Source organism: Taudactylus pleione, unplaced genomic scaffold (assembly GCF_031769625.1).
Source record: "Taudactylus pleione unplaced genomic scaffold, aTauple2 ptg000967l, whole genome shotgun sequence".
Lineage (NCBI taxonomy): Eukaryota > Metazoa > Chordata > Amphibia > Anura > Myobatrachidae > Taudactylus > Taudactylus pleione.
Window position 1 is genome coordinate 10,704,085 of NW_028285368.1, and position 14,759 is coordinate 10,718,843.

The window sequence follows — 14,759 nt, forward strand, 5'->3', positions numbered from 1 at the left end:
TTGAAAAAATTAAATATAAAATGTAATAGAAAAGAAAGTTATGGCAGTATAAAATTACCTACAGCACCTGGTATTCCCAGGTGGTCTCCCATCCAAGTACTAACCAGGCACAACACTGCATAGCTTCCAAGTTCAGACGAGATTGGGCATGTCCAGAGTGGTTTGTCTGTAGGTGCTCACAAACATTAACTTTATACCTCTTTTACTTCTTAACTCAAGTAAATTCATTGAGAAGTTGAAAAAATTAAATTTAAAATGTAATAGAAAAGAATGTTATGGCTGCATTAAATTACCTACAGCACCTGGTATTCCCAGGTGATCTCCCATCCAAGAACTAACCAGGCCCAACACTGCATAGCTTACACGATCAGACGAGATTGGGCACATCCAGTGTGGCTTGGATGTAGATGCTCAAATCATAAACTTTAGACCTCTTTTACTTCTTAATTCAAGTAAATTCATTGAGAAGTTGAAAAAATTAAATTTAAAATGTAATAGAAAAGAATTTTTTGGCTGTATAAGATTACCTATAGCACCTGGTATTCCCAGATGGTCTCCCATCCAAGTACTAACCAGGCCCAACACTGCATAGCTTCCAAGATCAGATGAGATTGGGCATGTCCTCTGTGGTTTGACTGTAGGTGCCCAAAAACATTAACTTTAGACCTCTTTTACTTCTTAACTCAAGTAAATTCATTGATAAGTTGAAAAAATGTAATGTAAAATGTAATAGAAAAGAATGTTATGGCTATATAAAATTACCTACAGCACCTGGTATTCCCAGGAGGTCTCCAATTAAAATACTAACAAGGCCCAACACTGCATAGCTTCCAAGATCTGACGAGATTGGGCATGTCCAGTGTGTTTTGGCGGTAGGTGCTCAAAAGCGTTAACTTTAGACCTCTTTTATTTCTTAACTCAAGTAAATTCATTGATAATTTGAAAAAATTAAATGTAAAATGTAATAGAAAAGACTGTTATGGCAGTATAAAATTACCTACAGCACCTGGGATTCCTAGGTGGTCTCCCATCCAAATACTAACCAGGCCCAACACTGCATAGCTTCCAAGATCAGATGAGATTGGGCATGTCCAGTGTGGTTTGGCTGTTTGTGCTCAAAAACATTAACTTTAGACCTCTATTACTTCTTAACTCAAGTAAATTCATTGATAAGTTGAAAAAATTAAATGTAAAATGTAATAGAAAAGAATGTTTTGGCTTAATAAAATTACCTACAGCACCTGGTATTCCCAGGTGGTCTCCCACCTAAGTACTAAACAGGCCCAACACTGCATAGCTTCCAAGATCAGACGAGATTGGGCATGTCCAGTGTGGTTTGGCTGTTGGTGCTCAAAAACATTAACTTTAGACCTCTATTACTTCTTAACTAAAGTAAATTCATTGATAAGTTGAAATAATGTAATGTAAAATGTAATAGAAAAGAATGTTATGGCAGTATAAAATTACCTATTGCACTTGGTATTCCCAGGTGGTCTCCCATCCAAGTACTAACCAGGCCCAACACTGCATAGCTTCCAAGATCAGATGAGATTGGGCATGTCCAGTGTGGTTTGTCTGTAGGTGCTCAAAAACATTAACTTTAGACCTCTATTACTTCTTAACTCAAGTAAATTCATTGATAAGTTGAAAAAATTAAATGTAAAATGTAATAGAAAAGAATGTTATGGCAGTATAAAATGATGTACAGCACCTGGTATTCCCAGGTGTTCTCCCATCCAAGTACTTCCCATGCCCAACACGGCATAGCATCCAAGATCAGACGAGATTGGGCATGTCCAGTGTGGTTTAGCTGTAGGCCCTCAAAAACATTAACTTTAGACCTCTTTTACTTCTTTACTCAAGTAAATTCATTGATAATTTGAAAAAATTAAATGTAAAATGTAATAGATAAGACTGTTATGGCAGTATAATATTACCAACAGCACCTGGTATTCCTAGGTGGTTTCCCATCCAAGTACTTACCAGGCCCAACACTGCATAGCTTCCAAGATCAGACGAGATTGGGCATGTACAGTGTGGTTTGGCTGTAGGTGCTAAAAGCCTTAACTTTAGACCTCTATTACTTCTTAACTCAAGTAAATTCATTGATAAGTTGAAAAAATTAAATGTAAAATGTAATAGAAAAGACTGTTATGGCAGTATAAAATTACCTACAGCACCTGGGATTCCTAGGTGGTCTCCTGTCCAAATACTAACCAGGTCCAACACTGCATAGCTTCCAAGATCAGACGAGATTGGGCATGTCCAGTGTGGTATGGCTGTAGGTGCTCAAAAACATTAACTTTAGACCTCTTTTACTTCTTAACTCAAGTAAATTCTTTGATAAGTTGAAAAAATTAAATGTAAAATGTAATAGAAAAGAATGTTAAGGCTGCATAAAATTACCTACAGCACCTGGTATTCCCAGGTGGTCTCCCATCCAAGTACTAACCAGGCCCAACACTGCATAGCTTCCAAGATCAGACGAGATTGGGCATGTCCAGTGTGGTTTGGCCGTAGGTGCTCAAAAACATTAACTTTAGACCTCTATTACTTCTTAACTCAAGTAAATTCATTGCTAAGTTGACAAAATGTAATAGAAAAGAATGTTATTGCTATATAAAATTACCTACAGCACCTGGTATTCCCAGGTGGTCTCCCATCCAAGTACTAACCAGGCCCAACACTGCATAGTTTCCAAGATCAGACGAGATTGGGCATGTCCAGTGTGGTTTGGCTGTAGGTGATAAAAGCCTTAACTTTAGACCTCTATTACTTCTTAACTCAAGTAAATTCATTGATAAGTTGAAAAAATTAAATGAAAAATGTAATAGAAAAGAATGTTATAGCAGTTTAAAATTACCTATTGCATCTGGTATTCCCAGGTGGATTCCCATCCAAGTACTAACCATGCCCAACACTGCATAGCTTCCAAGATCAGACAACATTGGCCATGTCCAGTGTGGTTTGGCTATAGGTTCTGAAAAATATTAACTTTAGACCTCTTTTACTTCTTAACTCAAGTAAATTCATTGCTAAGTTGACAAAATGTAATAGAAAAGAATGTTATGGCTATATAAAATTACCTACAGCACCTGGTATTCCCAGGTGGTCTCCCATCCAAGTACTAACCAGGCCCAACACTGCATAGTTTCCAAGATCAGACGAGATTGGGCATGTCCAGTGTGGTTTGGCTGTAGGTGATAAAAGCCTTAACTTTAGACCTCTATTACTTCTTAACTCAAGTAAATTCATTGATAAGTTGAAAAAATTAAATGAAAAATGTAATAGAAAAGACTGTTATGGCAGTATAAAATTACCTACAGCACCTGGTATTCCCAGGTGGATTCCCATCCAAGTACTAACCATGCCCAACACTGCATAGCTTCCAAGATCAGACAACATTGGGCATGTCCAGTGTAGTTTGGCTATAGGTGCTGAAAAATATTAACTTTAGACCTCTTTTACTTCTTAACTCAAGTAAATTCATTGCTAAGTTGAAAAAATGTAATGTAAAATGTGACAGGAAAGAATGTTATGGCTATATAAAATTACCTACAGCACCTGGTATTCCCAGGTGGTCTCCCATCCAAGTACTAACCAGGTCCAACACTGCATAGCTTTCAAGATCAGACGAGACTGGGCATATCCAGTGTGGTTTGGCTGTAGGTGCTCAAAAACATTAACTTTATACCTCTTTTACTTCTTAACTCAAGTAAATTCATTGATAAGTTGAAAAAATTAAATGTAAAATGTAATAGAAAAGAATGTTATGGCTACATTAAATTACCTACAGCACCTGGTATTCCCAGGTGGTCTCCCATCCAAGTACTAACCAGGCCCAACATTGCATAGCTTCCAAGATCAGACAAGATTGGGCATGTCCAGTGTAGTTTGGCTGTAGGTGCTCAAAAACATTAACTTTAGACCTCTATTACTTCTTAACTAAAGTAAATTCATTGATAAGTTGAAATAATGTAATGTAAAATGTAATAGAAAAGAATGTTATGGCTGCATAAAATTACCTACAGCACCTGGTATTCCCAGGTGGTCTCCCATCCAAGTACTAACCAGGCCCAACACTGCATAGTTTCCAAGATCAGACGAGATTGGGCATGTCCATTGTGGTTTGGCTGTAGGTGCTAAAAGCCTTAACTTTATACCTCTTTTACTTCTTAACTCAAGTAAATTCATTGATAAGTTGAAAAAAATAAATGTAAAATGTATTAGAAAAGACTGTTATGGCAGTATGAAATTACCTACAGCACCTGGGATTCCTAGGTGGTCTCCCATCCAAGTATTAAGCAAGTCCAACACTGCATAGCTTCCAAGATCTGACGAGATTGGGCATTTCCAGTGTGGTTTGGCTGTAGGTGCTCAAAAACATTAACTTTATACCTCTTTTACTTCTTAACTCAAGTAAATTCATTGATAAGTTGAAAAAGTTAAATGTAAAATGTAATAGAAAAGAATGTTATGGCTGCATTAAATTACCTACAGCACCTGGTATTCCCAGGTGGTCTCCCATCCAAGTACTAACCAGGCCCAACACTGCATAGCTTCTACGATCAGACGAGATTGGGCATATCCAGTGTGGTTTGGCTGTAGGTGCTCAAAAACATTAACTTTAGACCTCTATTACTTCTTAACTCAAGTAAATTCATTGATAAGTTGAAAAAATTAAATTTAAAATGTAATAGAAAAGAATGTTATGACAGTATAAAATGATGCACAGCACCTGGTATTCCCAGGTGTTCTCCCATCCAAGTACTTCCCATGCCCAACACGGCATAGCATCCAAGATCAGACGAGATTGGGCATGTCCAGTGTGGTTTAGCTGTAGGCCCTCAAAAACATTAACTTTAGACCTCTTTTACTTCTTTACTCAAGTAAATTCATTGATAATTTGAAAAAATTAAATGTAAAATGTAATAGATAAGACTGTTATGGCAGTATAATATTACCAACAGCACCTGGTATTCCTAGGTGGTTTCCCATCCAAGTACTTACCAGGCCCAACACTGCATAGCTTCCAAGATCAGACGAGATTGGGCATGTACAGTGTGGTTTGGCTGTAGGTGCTAAAAGCCTTAACTTTAGACCTCTATTACTTCTTAACTCAAGTAAATTCATTGATAAGTTGAAAAAATTAAATGTAAAATGTAATAGAAAAGACTGTTATGGCAGTATAAAATTACCTACAGCACCTGGGATTCCTAGGTGGTCTCCTGTCCAAATACTAACCAGGTCCAACACTGCATAGCTTCCAAGATCAGACGAGATTGGGCATGTCCAGTGTGGTATGGCTGTAGGTGCTCAAAAACATTAACTTTAGACCTCTTTTACTTCTTAACTCAAGTAAATTCTTTGATAAGTTGAAAAAATTAAATGTAAAATGTAATAGAAAAGAATGTTAAGGCTGCATAAAATTACCTACAGCACCTGGTATTCCCAGGTGGTTTCCCATCCAAGTACTAACCAGGCCCAACACTGCATAGCTTCCAAGATCAGACGAGATTGGGCATGTCCAGTGTGGTTTGGCCGTAGGTGCTCAAAAGCATTAACTTTAGACCTCTATTACTTCTTAACTCAAGTAAATTCATTGCTAAGTTGACAAAATGTAATAGAAAAGAATGTTATGGCTATATAAAATTACCTACAGCACCTGGTATTCCCAGGTGGTCTCCCATCCAAGTACTAACCAGGCCCAACACTGCATAGTTTCCAAGATCAGACGAGATTGGGCATGTCCAGTGTGGTTTGGCTGTAGGTGATAAAAGCCTTAACTTTAGACCTCTATTACTTCTTAACTCAAGTAAATTCATTGATAAGTTGAAAAAATTAAATGAAAAATGTAATAGAAAAGAATGTTATAGCAGTTTAAAATTACCTATTGCATCGGGTATTCCCAGGTGGATTCCCATCCAAGTACTAACCATGCCCAACACTGCATAGCTTCCAAGATCAGACAACATTGGCCATGTCCAGTGTGGTTTGGCTATAGGTTCTGAAAAATATTAACTTTAGACCTCTTTTACTTCTTAACTCAAGTAAATTCATTGCTAAGTTGACAAAATGTAATAGAAAAGAATGTTATGGCTATATAAAATTACCTACAGCACCTGGTATTCCCAGGTGGTCTCCCATCCAAGTACTAACCAGGCCCAACACTGCATAGTTTCCAAGATCAGACGAGATTGGGCATGTCCAGTGTGGTTTGGCTGTAGGTGATAAAAGCCTTAACTTTAGACCTCTATTACTTCTTAACTCAAGTAAATTCATTGATAAGTTGAAAAAATTAAATGAAAAATGTAATAGAAAAGACTGTTAAGGCAGTATAAAATTACCTACAGCACCTGGTATTCCCAGGTGGATTCCCATCCAAGTACTAACCATGCCCAACACTGCATATCTTCCAAGATCAGACAACATTGGGCATGTCCAGTGTAGTTTGGCTATAGGTGCTGAAAAATATTAACTTTAGACCTCTTTTACTTCTTAACTCAAGTAAATTCATTGCTAAGTTGAAAAAATGTAATGTAAAATGTAACAGAAAAGAATGTTATGGCTATATAAAATTACCTACAGCACCTGGTATTCCCAGGTGGTCTCCCATCCAAGTACTAACCAGGCCCAACACTGCATAGCTTTCAAGATCAGACGAGACTGTGCATATCCAGTGTGGTTTGGCTGTAGGTGCTCAAAAACATTAACTTTATACCTCTTTTACTTCTTAACTCAAGTAAATTCATTGATAAGTTGAAAAAATTAAATGTAAAATGTAATAGAAAAGAATGTTATGGCTACATTAAATTACCTACAGCACCTGGTATTCCCAGGTGGTCTCCCATCCAAGTACTAACCAGGCCCAACATTGCATAGCTTCCAAGATCAGACAAGATTGGGCATGTCCAGTGTGGTTTGGCTGTAGGTGCTCAAAAACATTAACTTTAGACCTCTATTACTTCTTAACTAAAGTAAATTCATTGATAAGTTGAAATAATGTAATGTAAAATGTAATAGAAAAGAATGTTATGGCTGCATAAAATTACCTACAGCACCTGGTATTCCCAGGTGGTCTCCCATCCAAGTACTAACCAGGCCCAACACTGCATAGTTTCCAAGATCAGACGAGATTGGGCATGTCCATTGTGGTTTGGCTGTAGGTGCCAAAAGCCTTAACTTTAGACCTCTATTACTTCTTAACTCAAGTAAATAAATTGATAAGTTGAAAAAAATAAATGTAAAATGTATTAGAAAAGACTGTTATGGCAGTATGAAATTACCTACAGCACCTGGGATTCCTAGGTGGTCTCCCATCCAAGTATTAAGCAAGTCCAACACTGCATAGCTTCCAAGATCTGACGAGATTGGGCATGTCCAGTGTGGTTTGGCTGTAGGTGCTCAAAAACATTAACTTTAGACCTCTATTACTTCTTAACTAAAGTAAATTCATTGATAAGTTGAAATAATGTAATGTAAAATGTATTAGAAAAGACTGTTATGGCAGTATAAAATTACCTACAACACCTGGGATTCCTAGGTGGTCTCCCATCCAAGTATTAACCAGGTCCAACACTGCATAGCTTCCAAGATCAGACGAGATTGGGCATGTCCAGTGTGGTTTGGCTGTAGGTGCTCAAAAACATTAACTTTATACCTCTTTTACTTCTTAACTCAAGTAAATTCATTGATAAGTTGAAAAAATTAAATGTAAAATGTAATAGAAAAGAATGTTATGGCTGCATTAAATTACCTACAGCACCTGGTATTCCCAGGTGGTCTCCCATCCAAGTACTAACCAGGCCCAACACTGCATAGCTTCTACGATCAGACGAGATTGGGCATATCCAGTGTGGTTTGGCTGTAGGTGCTCAAAAACATTAACTTTAGACCTCTATTACTTCTTAACTCAAGTAAATTCATTGATAAGTTGAAAAAATTAAATTTAAAATGTAATAGAAAAGAATGTTATGGCTATATAAAATTACCTACAGCAAGTGGTATTCCCAGGTGGTCTCCCATCCAAGTACTAACCAGGGCCAACACTGCATAGCTTCCAAGATCAGACAAGATTGGGCATGCCCAGTGTGGTTTGGCTGTAGGTGCTCAAAAGCATTAACTTTAGACCTCTATTACTTCTTAACTCAAGTAAATTCATTGATAAGTTGAAAAAATTAAATGTAAAATGTAATAGAAAAGAATGTTATGGCTGCTTAAAATTACCTACAGCACCTGGTATTCCCAGGTGGTCTCCCATCCAAGTACTAACCAGGCCCAACACTGCAAAGCTTCCAAGATCAGACGAGATTCGGCATGTCCAGTGTGGTTTGGCTGTAGGTGCTCAAAAACATTAACTTTAGACCTCTATTACTTCTAAACTCAAGTAAATTCATTGATAAGTTGAAAAAATTAAATATAAAATGTAATAGAAAAGAGAGTTATGGCAGTATAAAATTACCTACAGCACCTGGTATTCCCAGGTGGTCTCCCATCCAAGTACTAACCAGGCCCAACACTGCATAGCTTACACGATCAGACGAGATTGGGCACATCCAGTGTGGCTTGGATGTAGATGCTCAAATCATAAACTTTAGACCTCTTTTACTTCTTAACTCAAGTAAATTCATTGAGAAGTTGAAAAAATTAAATTTAAAATGTAATAGAAAAGAATTTTTTGGCTGTATAAAATTACCTATAGCACCTGGTATTCCCAGATGGTCTCCCATCCAAGTACTAACCAGGCCCAACACTGCATAGCTTCCAAGATCAGATGAGATTGGGCATGTCCTCTGTGGTTTGACTGTAGGTGCCCAAAAACATTAACTTTAGACCTCTTTTACTTCTTAACTCAAGTAAATTCATTGATAAGTTGAAAAAATGTAATGTAAAATGTAATAGAAAAGAATGTTATGGCTATATAAAATTACCTACAGCACCTGGTATTCCCAGGAGGTCTCCAATTAAAATACTAACAAGGCCCAACACTGCATAGCTTCCAAGATCTGACGAGATTGGGCATGTCCAGTGTGTTTTGGCGGTAGGTGCTCAAAAGCGTTAACTTTAGACCTCTTTTATTTCTTAACTCAAGTAAATTCATTGATAATTTGAAAAAATTAAATGTAAAATGTAATAGATAAGACTGTTATGGCAGTATAAAATTACCTACAGCACCTGGGATTCCTAGGTGGTCTCCCATCCAAATACTAACCAGGCCCAACACTGCATAGCTTCCAAGATCAGATGAGATTGGGCATGTCCAGTGTGGTTTGGCTGTTTGTGCTCAAAAACATTAACTTTAGACCTCTATTACTTCTTTACTCAAGTAAATTCATTGATAAGTTGAAAAAATTAAATGTAAAATGTAATAGAAAAGAATGTTTTGGCTGAATAAAATTACCTACAGCACCTGGTATTCCCAGGTGGTCTCCCACCTAAGTACTAAACAGGCCCAACACTGCATAGCTTCCAAGATCAGACGAGATTGGGCATGTCCAGTGTGGTTTGGCTGTTGGTGCTCAAAAACATTAACTTTAGACCTCTATTACTTCTTAACTCAAGTAAATTCATTGATAAGTTGAAAATATTAAATGTAAAATGTTATAGAAAAGTATGTTATGGCAGTATAAAATTACCTATTGCACTTGGTATTCCCAGGTGGTCTCCCATCCAAGTACTAACCAGGCCCAACACTGCATAGCTTCCAAGATCAGATGAGATTGGGCATGTCCAGTGTGGTTTGTCTGTAGGTGCTCAAAAACATTAACTTTAGACCTCTATTACTTCTTAACTCAAGTAAATTCATTGATAAGTTGAAAAAATTAAATGTAAAATGTAATAGAAAAGAATGTTATGGCAGTATAAAATGATGTACAGCACCTGGTATTCCCAGGTGTTCTCCCATCCAAGTACTTCCCATGCCCAACACGGCATAGCATCCAAGATCAGACGAGATTGGGCATGTCCAGTGTGGTTTAGCTGTAGGCCCTCAAAAACATTAACTTTAGACCTCTTTTACTTCTTTACTCAAGTAAATTCATTGATAATTTGAAAAAATTAAATGTAAAATGTAATAGATAAGACTGTTATGGCAGTATAATATTACCAACAGCACCTGGTATTCCTAGGTGGTTTCCCATCCAAGTACTTACCAGGCCCAACACTGCATAGCTTCCAAGATCAGACGAGATTGGGCATGTACAGTGTGGTTTGGCTGTAGGTGCTAAAAGCCTTAACTTTAGACCTCTATTACTTCTTAACTCAAGTAAATTCATTGATAAGTTGAAAAAATTAAATGTAAAATGTAATAGAAAAGACTGTTATGGCAGTATAAAATTACCTACAGCACCTGGGATTCCTAGGTGGTCTCCTGTCCAAATACTAACCAGGTCCAACACTGCATAGCTTCCAAGATCAGACGAGATTGGGCATGTCCAGTGTGGTATGGCTGTAGGTGCTCAAAAACATTAACTTTAGACCTCTTTTACTTCTTAACTCAAGTAAATTCTTTGATAAGTTGAAAAAATTAAATGTAAAATGTAATAGAAAAGAATGTTAAGGCTGCATAAAATTACCTACAGCACCTGGTATTCCCAGGTGGTCTCCCATCCAAGTACTAACCAGGCCCAACACTGCATAGCTTCCAAGATCAGACGAGATTGGGCATGTCCAGTGTGGTTTGGCCGTAGGTGCTCAAAAACATTAACTTTAGACCTCTATTACTTCTTAACTCAAGTAAATTCATTGCTAAGTTGACAAAATGTAATAGAAAAGAATGTTATGGCTATATAAAATTACCTACAGCACCTGGTATTCCCAGGTGGTCTCCCATCCAAGTACTAACCAGGCCCAACACTGCATAGTTTCCAAGATCAGACGAGATTGGGCATGTCCAGTGTGGTTTGGCTGTAGGTGATAAAAGCCTTAACTTTAGACCTCTATTACTTCTTAACTCAAGTAAATTCATTGATAAGTTGAAAAAATTAAATGAAAAATGTAATAGAAAAGAATGTTATAGCAGTTTAAAATTACCTATTGCATCTGGTATTCCCAGGTGGATTCCCATCCAAGTACTAACCATGCCCAACACTGCATAGCTTCCAAGATCAGACAACATTGGCCATGTCCAGTGTGGTTTGGCTATAGGTTCTGAAAAATATTAACTTTAGACCTCTTTTACTTCTTAACTCAAGTAAATTCATTGCTAAGTTGACAAAATGTAATAGAAAAGAATGTTATGGCTATATAAAATTACCTACAGCACCTGGTATTCCCAGGTGGTCTCCCATCCAAGTACTAACCAGGCCCAACACTGCATAGTTTCCAAGATCAGACGAGATTGGGCATGTCCAGTGTGGTTTGGCTGTAGGTGATAAAAGCCTTAACTTTAGACCTCTATTACTTCTTAACTCAAGTAAATTCATTGATAAGTTGAAAAAATTAAATGAAAAATGTAATAGAAAAGACTGTTATGGCAGTATAAAATTACCTACAGCACCTGGTATTCCCAGGTGGATTCCCATCCAAGTACTAACCATGCCCAACACTGCATAGCTTCCAAGATCAGACAACATTGGGCATGTCCAGTGTAGTTTGGCTATAGGTGCTGAAAAATATTAACTTTAGACCTCTTTTACTTCTTAACTCAAGTAAATTCATTGCTAAGTTGAAAAAATGTAATGTAAAATGTAACAGAAAAGAATGTTATGGCTATATAAAATTACCTACAGCACCTGGTATTCCCAGGTGGTCTCCCATCCAAGTACTAACCAGGCCCAACACTGCATAGCTTTCAAGATCAGACGAGACTGGGCATATCCAGTGTGGTTTGGCTGTAGGTGCTCAAAAACATTAACTTTATACCTCTTTTACTTCTTAACTCAAGTAAATTCATTGATAAGTTGAAAAAATTAAATGTAAAATGTAATAGAAAAGAATGTTATGGCTACATTAAATTACCTACAGCACCTGGTATTCCCAGGTGGTCTCCCATCCAAGTACTAACCAGGCCCAACATTGCATAGCTTCCAAGATCAGACAAGATTGGGCATGTCCAGTGTGGTTTGGCTGTAGGTTCTCAAAAACATTAACTTTAGACCTCTATTACTTCTTAACTAAAGTAAATTCATTGATAAGTTGAAATAATGTAATGTAAAATGTAATAAAAAAGAATGTTATGGCTGCATAAAATTACCTACAGCACCTGGTATTCCCAGGTGGTCTCCCATCCAAGTACTAACCAGGCCCAACACTGCATAGTTTCCAAGATCAGACGAGATTGGGCATGTCCATTGTGGTTTGGCTGTAGGTGCTAAAAGCCTTAACTTTATACCTCTTTTACTTCTTAACTCAAGTAAATTCATTGATAAGTTGAAAAAAATAAATGTAAAATGTATTAGAAAAGACTGTTATGGCAGTATGAAATTACCTACAGCACCTGGGATTCCTAGGTGGTCTCCCATCCAAGTATTAAGCAAGTCCAACACTGCATAGCTTCCAAGATCTGACGAGATTGGGCATTTCCAGTGTGGTTTGGCTGTAGGTGCTCAAAAACATTAACTTTATACCTCTTTTACTTCTTAACTCAAGTAAATTCATTGATAAGTTGAAAAAATTAAATGTAAAATGTAATAGAAAAGAATGTTATGGCTGCATTAAATTACCTACAGCACCTGGTATTCCCAGGTGGTCTCCCATCCAAGTACTAACCAGGCCCAACACTGCATAGCTTCTACGATCAGACGAGATTGGGCATATCCAGTGTGGTTTGGCTGTAGGTGCTCAAAAACATTAACTTTAGACCTCTATTACTTCTTAACTCAAGTAAATTCATTGATAAGTTGAAAAAATTAAATTTAAAATGTAATAGAAAAGAATGTTATGGCTATATAAAATTACCTACAGCACGTGGTACTCCCAGGTGGTCTCCCATCCAAGTACTAACCAGGGCCAACACTGCATAGCTTCCAAGATCAGACAAGATTGGGCATGCCCAGTGTGGTTTGGCTGTAGGTGCTCAAAAGCATTAACTTTAGACCTCTATTACTTCTTAACTCAAGTAAATTCATTGATAAGTTGAAAAAATTAACTGTAAAATGTAATAGAAAAGAAAGTTATGGCAGTATAAAATTACCTACAGCACCTGGTATTCCCAGGTGGTCTCCCATCCAAGTACTAACCAGGCCCAACACTGCATAGCTTCCAAGATCAGATGAGATTGGGCATGTCCAGTGTGGTTTGGCTGTAGGTGCTCAAAAACATTAACTTTAGACCTCTATTACTTCTAAACTCAAGTAAATTCATTGAGAAGTTGAAAAAATTAAATTTAAAATGTAATAGAAAAGAATGTTATGGCTGCATTAAATTACCTACAGCACCTGGTATTCCCAGGTGATCTCCCATCCAAGAACTAACCAGGCCCAACACTGCATAGCTTACACGATCAGACGAGATTGGGCACATCCAGTGTGGCTTGGATGTAGGTGCTCAAATCATAAACTTTAGACATCTTTTACTTCTTAACTCAAGTAAATTCATTGAGAAGTTGAAAAAATTAAATTTAAAATGTAATAGAAAATAATTTTTTGGCTGTATAAAATTACCTATAGCACCTGGTATTCCCAGATGGTCTCCCATCCAAGTACTAACCAGGCCCAACACTGCATAGCTTCCAAGATCAGACGAGATTGGGCATGTCCTCTGTGGTTTGACTGTAGGTGCTCAAAAACATTAACTTTAGACCTCTTTTACTTCTTAACTCAAGTAAATTCATTGATAAGTTGAAAAAATGTAATGTAAAATGTAATAGAAAAGATTGTTATGGCTATATAAAATTACCTACAGCACCTGGTATTCCCAGGAGGTCTCCAATTAAAATACTAACAAGGCCCAACACTGCATAGCTTCCAAGATCTGACGAGATTGGGCATGTCCAGTGTGGTTTGGCGGTAGGTGCTCAAAAGCGTTAACTTTAGACCTCTTTTATTTCTTAACTCAAGTAAATTCATTGATAATTTGAAAAAATTAAATGTAAAATGTAATAGAAAAGACTGTTATGGCAGTATAAAATTACCTACAGCACCTGGGATTCCTAGGTGGTCTCCCACCTAAGTACTAAACAGGCCCAAAACTGCATAGCTTCCAAGATCAGACGAGATTGGGCATGTCCAGTGTGGTTTGGCTGTTGGTGCTCAAAAACATTAACTTTAGACCTCTATTACTTCTTAACTCAAGTAAATTCATTGATAAGTTGAAAAAATTAAATGTAAAATGTTATAGAAAAGACTGTTATGGCAGTATAAAATTACCTATTGCACTTGGTATTCCCAGGTGGTCTCCCATCCAAGTACTAACCAGGCCCAACACTGCATAGCTTCCAAGATCAGATGAGATTGGGCATGTCCAGTGTGGTTTGTCTGTAGGTGCTCAAAAACATTAACTTTAGTCCTCTATTACTTCTTAACTCAAGTAAATTCATTGATAAGTTGAAAAAATTAAATGTAAAATGTAATAGAAAAGAATGTTATGGCAGTATAAAATGATGTACAGCACCTGGAATTCCCAGGTGTTCTCCCATCCAAGTACTTCCCATGCCCAACACGGCATAGCATCCAAGATCAGACGAGATTGGGCATGTCCAGTGTGGTTTAGCTGTAGGCCCTCAAAAAAATTAACTTTAGACCTCTTTTACTTCTTTACTCAAGTAAATTCATTGATAATTTGAAAAAATTAAATGTAAAATGTAATAGATAAGACTGTTA

The 14,759-nt window shown here is 37.2% G+C and overlaps 10 non-coding genes and 44 pseudogenes across 10 annotated transcripts; all 54 read right to left on the reverse strand.

Annotated features, from left to right (window-relative positions):
- Window positions 1–55: 55 nt before the first annotated feature.
- On the reverse strand, window positions 56–174 carry LOC148463090 (5S ribosomal RNA; annotated as a pseudogene).
- Window positions 175–290: 116 nt separating this feature from the next.
- LOC148463091 (5S ribosomal RNA) lies at window positions 291–409 on the reverse strand (annotated as a pseudogene).
- Window positions 410–524: 115 nt separating this feature from the next.
- Window positions 525–643, reverse strand: LOC148463092 (5S ribosomal RNA; annotated as a pseudogene).
- Window positions 644–994: 351 nt separating this feature from the next.
- On the reverse strand, window positions 995–1,113 carry LOC148463093 (5S ribosomal RNA; annotated as a pseudogene).
- A 116-nt stretch (window positions 1,114–1,229) lies between these two features.
- On the reverse strand, window positions 1,230–1,348 carry LOC148463094 (5S ribosomal RNA; annotated as a pseudogene).
- Window positions 1,349–1,464: 116 nt separating this feature from the next.
- Window positions 1,465–1,583, reverse strand: LOC148463095 (5S ribosomal RNA; annotated as a pseudogene).
- Window positions 1,584–1,934: 351 nt separating this feature from the next.
- LOC148463096 (5S ribosomal RNA) lies at window positions 1,935–2,053 on the reverse strand (annotated as a pseudogene).
- Window positions 2,054–2,168: 115 nt separating this feature from the next.
- LOC148463097 (5S ribosomal RNA) lies at window positions 2,169–2,287 on the reverse strand (annotated as a pseudogene).
- A 116-nt stretch (window positions 2,288–2,403) lies between these two features.
- Window positions 2,404–2,522, reverse strand: LOC148463098 (5S ribosomal RNA). The gene has a single exon (XR_015874366.1). It is a non-coding gene; the product is annotated as a 5S ribosomal RNA (ribosomal RNA).
- A 104-nt stretch (window positions 2,523–2,626) lies between these two features.
- On the reverse strand, window positions 2,627–2,745 carry LOC148463099 (5S ribosomal RNA). Its single transcript, XR_015874455.1, has one exon. It is a non-coding gene; the product is annotated as a 5S ribosomal RNA (ribosomal RNA).
- A 338-nt stretch (window positions 2,746–3,083) lies between these two features.
- On the reverse strand, window positions 3,084–3,202 carry LOC148463100 (5S ribosomal RNA). The gene has a single exon (XR_015874456.1). It is a non-coding gene; the product is annotated as a 5S ribosomal RNA (ribosomal RNA).
- Window positions 3,203–3,317: 115 nt separating this feature from the next.
- On the reverse strand, window positions 3,318–3,436 carry LOC148463101 (5S ribosomal RNA; annotated as a pseudogene).
- Window positions 3,437–3,552: 116 nt separating this feature from the next.
- Window positions 3,553–3,671, reverse strand: LOC148463102 (5S ribosomal RNA; annotated as a pseudogene).
- A 116-nt stretch (window positions 3,672–3,787) lies between these two features.
- On the reverse strand, window positions 3,788–3,906 carry LOC148463103 (5S ribosomal RNA; annotated as a pseudogene).
- Window positions 3,907–4,022: 116 nt separating this feature from the next.
- Window positions 4,023–4,141, reverse strand: LOC148463104 (5S ribosomal RNA; annotated as a pseudogene).
- A 115-nt stretch (window positions 4,142–4,256) lies between these two features.
- LOC148463105 (5S ribosomal RNA) lies at window positions 4,257–4,375 on the reverse strand (annotated as a pseudogene).
- A 116-nt stretch (window positions 4,376–4,491) lies between these two features.
- Window positions 4,492–4,610, reverse strand: LOC148463106 (5S ribosomal RNA; annotated as a pseudogene).
- Window positions 4,611–4,961: 351 nt separating this feature from the next.
- LOC148463107 (5S ribosomal RNA) lies at window positions 4,962–5,080 on the reverse strand (annotated as a pseudogene).
- Window positions 5,081–5,195: 115 nt separating this feature from the next.
- Window positions 5,196–5,314, reverse strand: LOC148463108 (5S ribosomal RNA; annotated as a pseudogene).
- A 116-nt stretch (window positions 5,315–5,430) lies between these two features.
- On the reverse strand, window positions 5,431–5,549 carry LOC148463109 (5S ribosomal RNA). Its single transcript, XR_015873461.1, has one exon. It is a non-coding gene; the product is annotated as a 5S ribosomal RNA (ribosomal RNA).
- Window positions 5,550–5,653: 104 nt separating this feature from the next.
- Window positions 5,654–5,772, reverse strand: LOC148463110 (5S ribosomal RNA). The gene has a single exon (XR_015874457.1). It is a non-coding gene; the product is annotated as a 5S ribosomal RNA (ribosomal RNA).
- Window positions 5,773–6,110: 338 nt separating this feature from the next.
- Window positions 6,111–6,229, reverse strand: LOC148463111 (5S ribosomal RNA). Its single transcript, XR_015874458.1, has one exon. It is a non-coding gene; the product is annotated as a 5S ribosomal RNA (ribosomal RNA).
- A 115-nt stretch (window positions 6,230–6,344) lies between these two features.
- On the reverse strand, window positions 6,345–6,463 carry LOC148463112 (5S ribosomal RNA; annotated as a pseudogene).
- Window positions 6,464–6,579: 116 nt separating this feature from the next.
- Window positions 6,580–6,698, reverse strand: LOC148463113 (5S ribosomal RNA; annotated as a pseudogene).
- A 116-nt stretch (window positions 6,699–6,814) lies between these two features.
- LOC148463114 (5S ribosomal RNA) lies at window positions 6,815–6,933 on the reverse strand (annotated as a pseudogene).
- A 116-nt stretch (window positions 6,934–7,049) lies between these two features.
- On the reverse strand, window positions 7,050–7,168 carry LOC148463115 (5S ribosomal RNA; annotated as a pseudogene).
- Window positions 7,169–7,283: 115 nt separating this feature from the next.
- Window positions 7,284–7,402, reverse strand: LOC148463116 (5S ribosomal RNA; annotated as a pseudogene).
- Window positions 7,403–7,518: 116 nt separating this feature from the next.
- LOC148463117 (5S ribosomal RNA) lies at window positions 7,519–7,637 on the reverse strand (annotated as a pseudogene).
- Window positions 7,638–7,753: 116 nt separating this feature from the next.
- LOC148463118 (5S ribosomal RNA) lies at window positions 7,754–7,872 on the reverse strand (annotated as a pseudogene).
- A 116-nt stretch (window positions 7,873–7,988) lies between these two features.
- LOC148463119 (5S ribosomal RNA) lies at window positions 7,989–8,107 on the reverse strand (annotated as a pseudogene).
- A 116-nt stretch (window positions 8,108–8,223) lies between these two features.
- LOC148463120 (5S ribosomal RNA) lies at window positions 8,224–8,342 on the reverse strand (annotated as a pseudogene).
- Window positions 8,343–8,458: 116 nt separating this feature from the next.
- LOC148463121 (5S ribosomal RNA) lies at window positions 8,459–8,577 on the reverse strand (annotated as a pseudogene).
- Window positions 8,578–8,692: 115 nt separating this feature from the next.
- On the reverse strand, window positions 8,693–8,811 carry LOC148463122 (5S ribosomal RNA; annotated as a pseudogene).
- Window positions 8,812–9,162: 351 nt separating this feature from the next.
- Window positions 9,163–9,281, reverse strand: LOC148463123 (5S ribosomal RNA; annotated as a pseudogene).
- Window positions 9,282–9,397: 116 nt separating this feature from the next.
- LOC148463124 (5S ribosomal RNA) lies at window positions 9,398–9,516 on the reverse strand (annotated as a pseudogene).
- Window positions 9,517–9,632: 116 nt separating this feature from the next.
- On the reverse strand, window positions 9,633–9,751 carry LOC148463125 (5S ribosomal RNA; annotated as a pseudogene).
- A 351-nt stretch (window positions 9,752–10,102) lies between these two features.
- LOC148463126 (5S ribosomal RNA) lies at window positions 10,103–10,221 on the reverse strand (annotated as a pseudogene).
- Window positions 10,222–10,336: 115 nt separating this feature from the next.
- On the reverse strand, window positions 10,337–10,455 carry LOC148463127 (5S ribosomal RNA; annotated as a pseudogene).
- Window positions 10,456–10,571: 116 nt separating this feature from the next.
- On the reverse strand, window positions 10,572–10,690 carry LOC148463128 (5S ribosomal RNA). The gene has a single exon (XR_015874367.1). It is a non-coding gene; the product is annotated as a 5S ribosomal RNA (ribosomal RNA).
- A 104-nt stretch (window positions 10,691–10,794) lies between these two features.
- LOC148463129 (5S ribosomal RNA) lies at window positions 10,795–10,913 on the reverse strand. Its single transcript, XR_015874459.1, has one exon. It is a non-coding gene; the product is annotated as a 5S ribosomal RNA (ribosomal RNA).
- Window positions 10,914–11,251: 338 nt separating this feature from the next.
- LOC148463130 (5S ribosomal RNA) lies at window positions 11,252–11,370 on the reverse strand. Its single transcript, XR_015874460.1, has one exon. It is a non-coding gene; the product is annotated as a 5S ribosomal RNA (ribosomal RNA).
- A 115-nt stretch (window positions 11,371–11,485) lies between these two features.
- LOC148463131 (5S ribosomal RNA) lies at window positions 11,486–11,604 on the reverse strand (annotated as a pseudogene).
- A 116-nt stretch (window positions 11,605–11,720) lies between these two features.
- On the reverse strand, window positions 11,721–11,839 carry LOC148463132 (5S ribosomal RNA; annotated as a pseudogene).
- A 116-nt stretch (window positions 11,840–11,955) lies between these two features.
- LOC148463133 (5S ribosomal RNA) lies at window positions 11,956–12,074 on the reverse strand (annotated as a pseudogene).
- A 116-nt stretch (window positions 12,075–12,190) lies between these two features.
- On the reverse strand, window positions 12,191–12,309 carry LOC148463134 (5S ribosomal RNA; annotated as a pseudogene).
- Window positions 12,310–12,424: 115 nt separating this feature from the next.
- Window positions 12,425–12,543, reverse strand: LOC148463135 (5S ribosomal RNA; annotated as a pseudogene).
- A 116-nt stretch (window positions 12,544–12,659) lies between these two features.
- On the reverse strand, window positions 12,660–12,778 carry LOC148463136 (5S ribosomal RNA; annotated as a pseudogene).
- Window positions 12,779–12,894: 116 nt separating this feature from the next.
- Window positions 12,895–13,013, reverse strand: LOC148463137 (5S ribosomal RNA; annotated as a pseudogene).
- Window positions 13,014–13,129: 116 nt separating this feature from the next.
- On the reverse strand, window positions 13,130–13,248 carry LOC148463138 (5S ribosomal RNA). The gene has a single exon (XR_015874263.1). It is a non-coding gene; the product is annotated as a 5S ribosomal RNA (ribosomal RNA).
- A 116-nt stretch (window positions 13,249–13,364) lies between these two features.
- On the reverse strand, window positions 13,365–13,483 carry LOC148463139 (5S ribosomal RNA; annotated as a pseudogene).
- A 115-nt stretch (window positions 13,484–13,598) lies between these two features.
- On the reverse strand, window positions 13,599–13,717 carry LOC148463140 (5S ribosomal RNA; annotated as a pseudogene).
- A 116-nt stretch (window positions 13,718–13,833) lies between these two features.
- On the reverse strand, window positions 13,834–13,952 carry LOC148463141 (5S ribosomal RNA; annotated as a pseudogene).
- A 116-nt stretch (window positions 13,953–14,068) lies between these two features.
- On the reverse strand, window positions 14,069–14,187 carry LOC148463142 (5S ribosomal RNA; annotated as a pseudogene).
- A 116-nt stretch (window positions 14,188–14,303) lies between these two features.
- Window positions 14,304–14,422, reverse strand: LOC148463143 (5S ribosomal RNA; annotated as a pseudogene).
- Window positions 14,423–14,759: the final 337 nt, after the last annotated feature.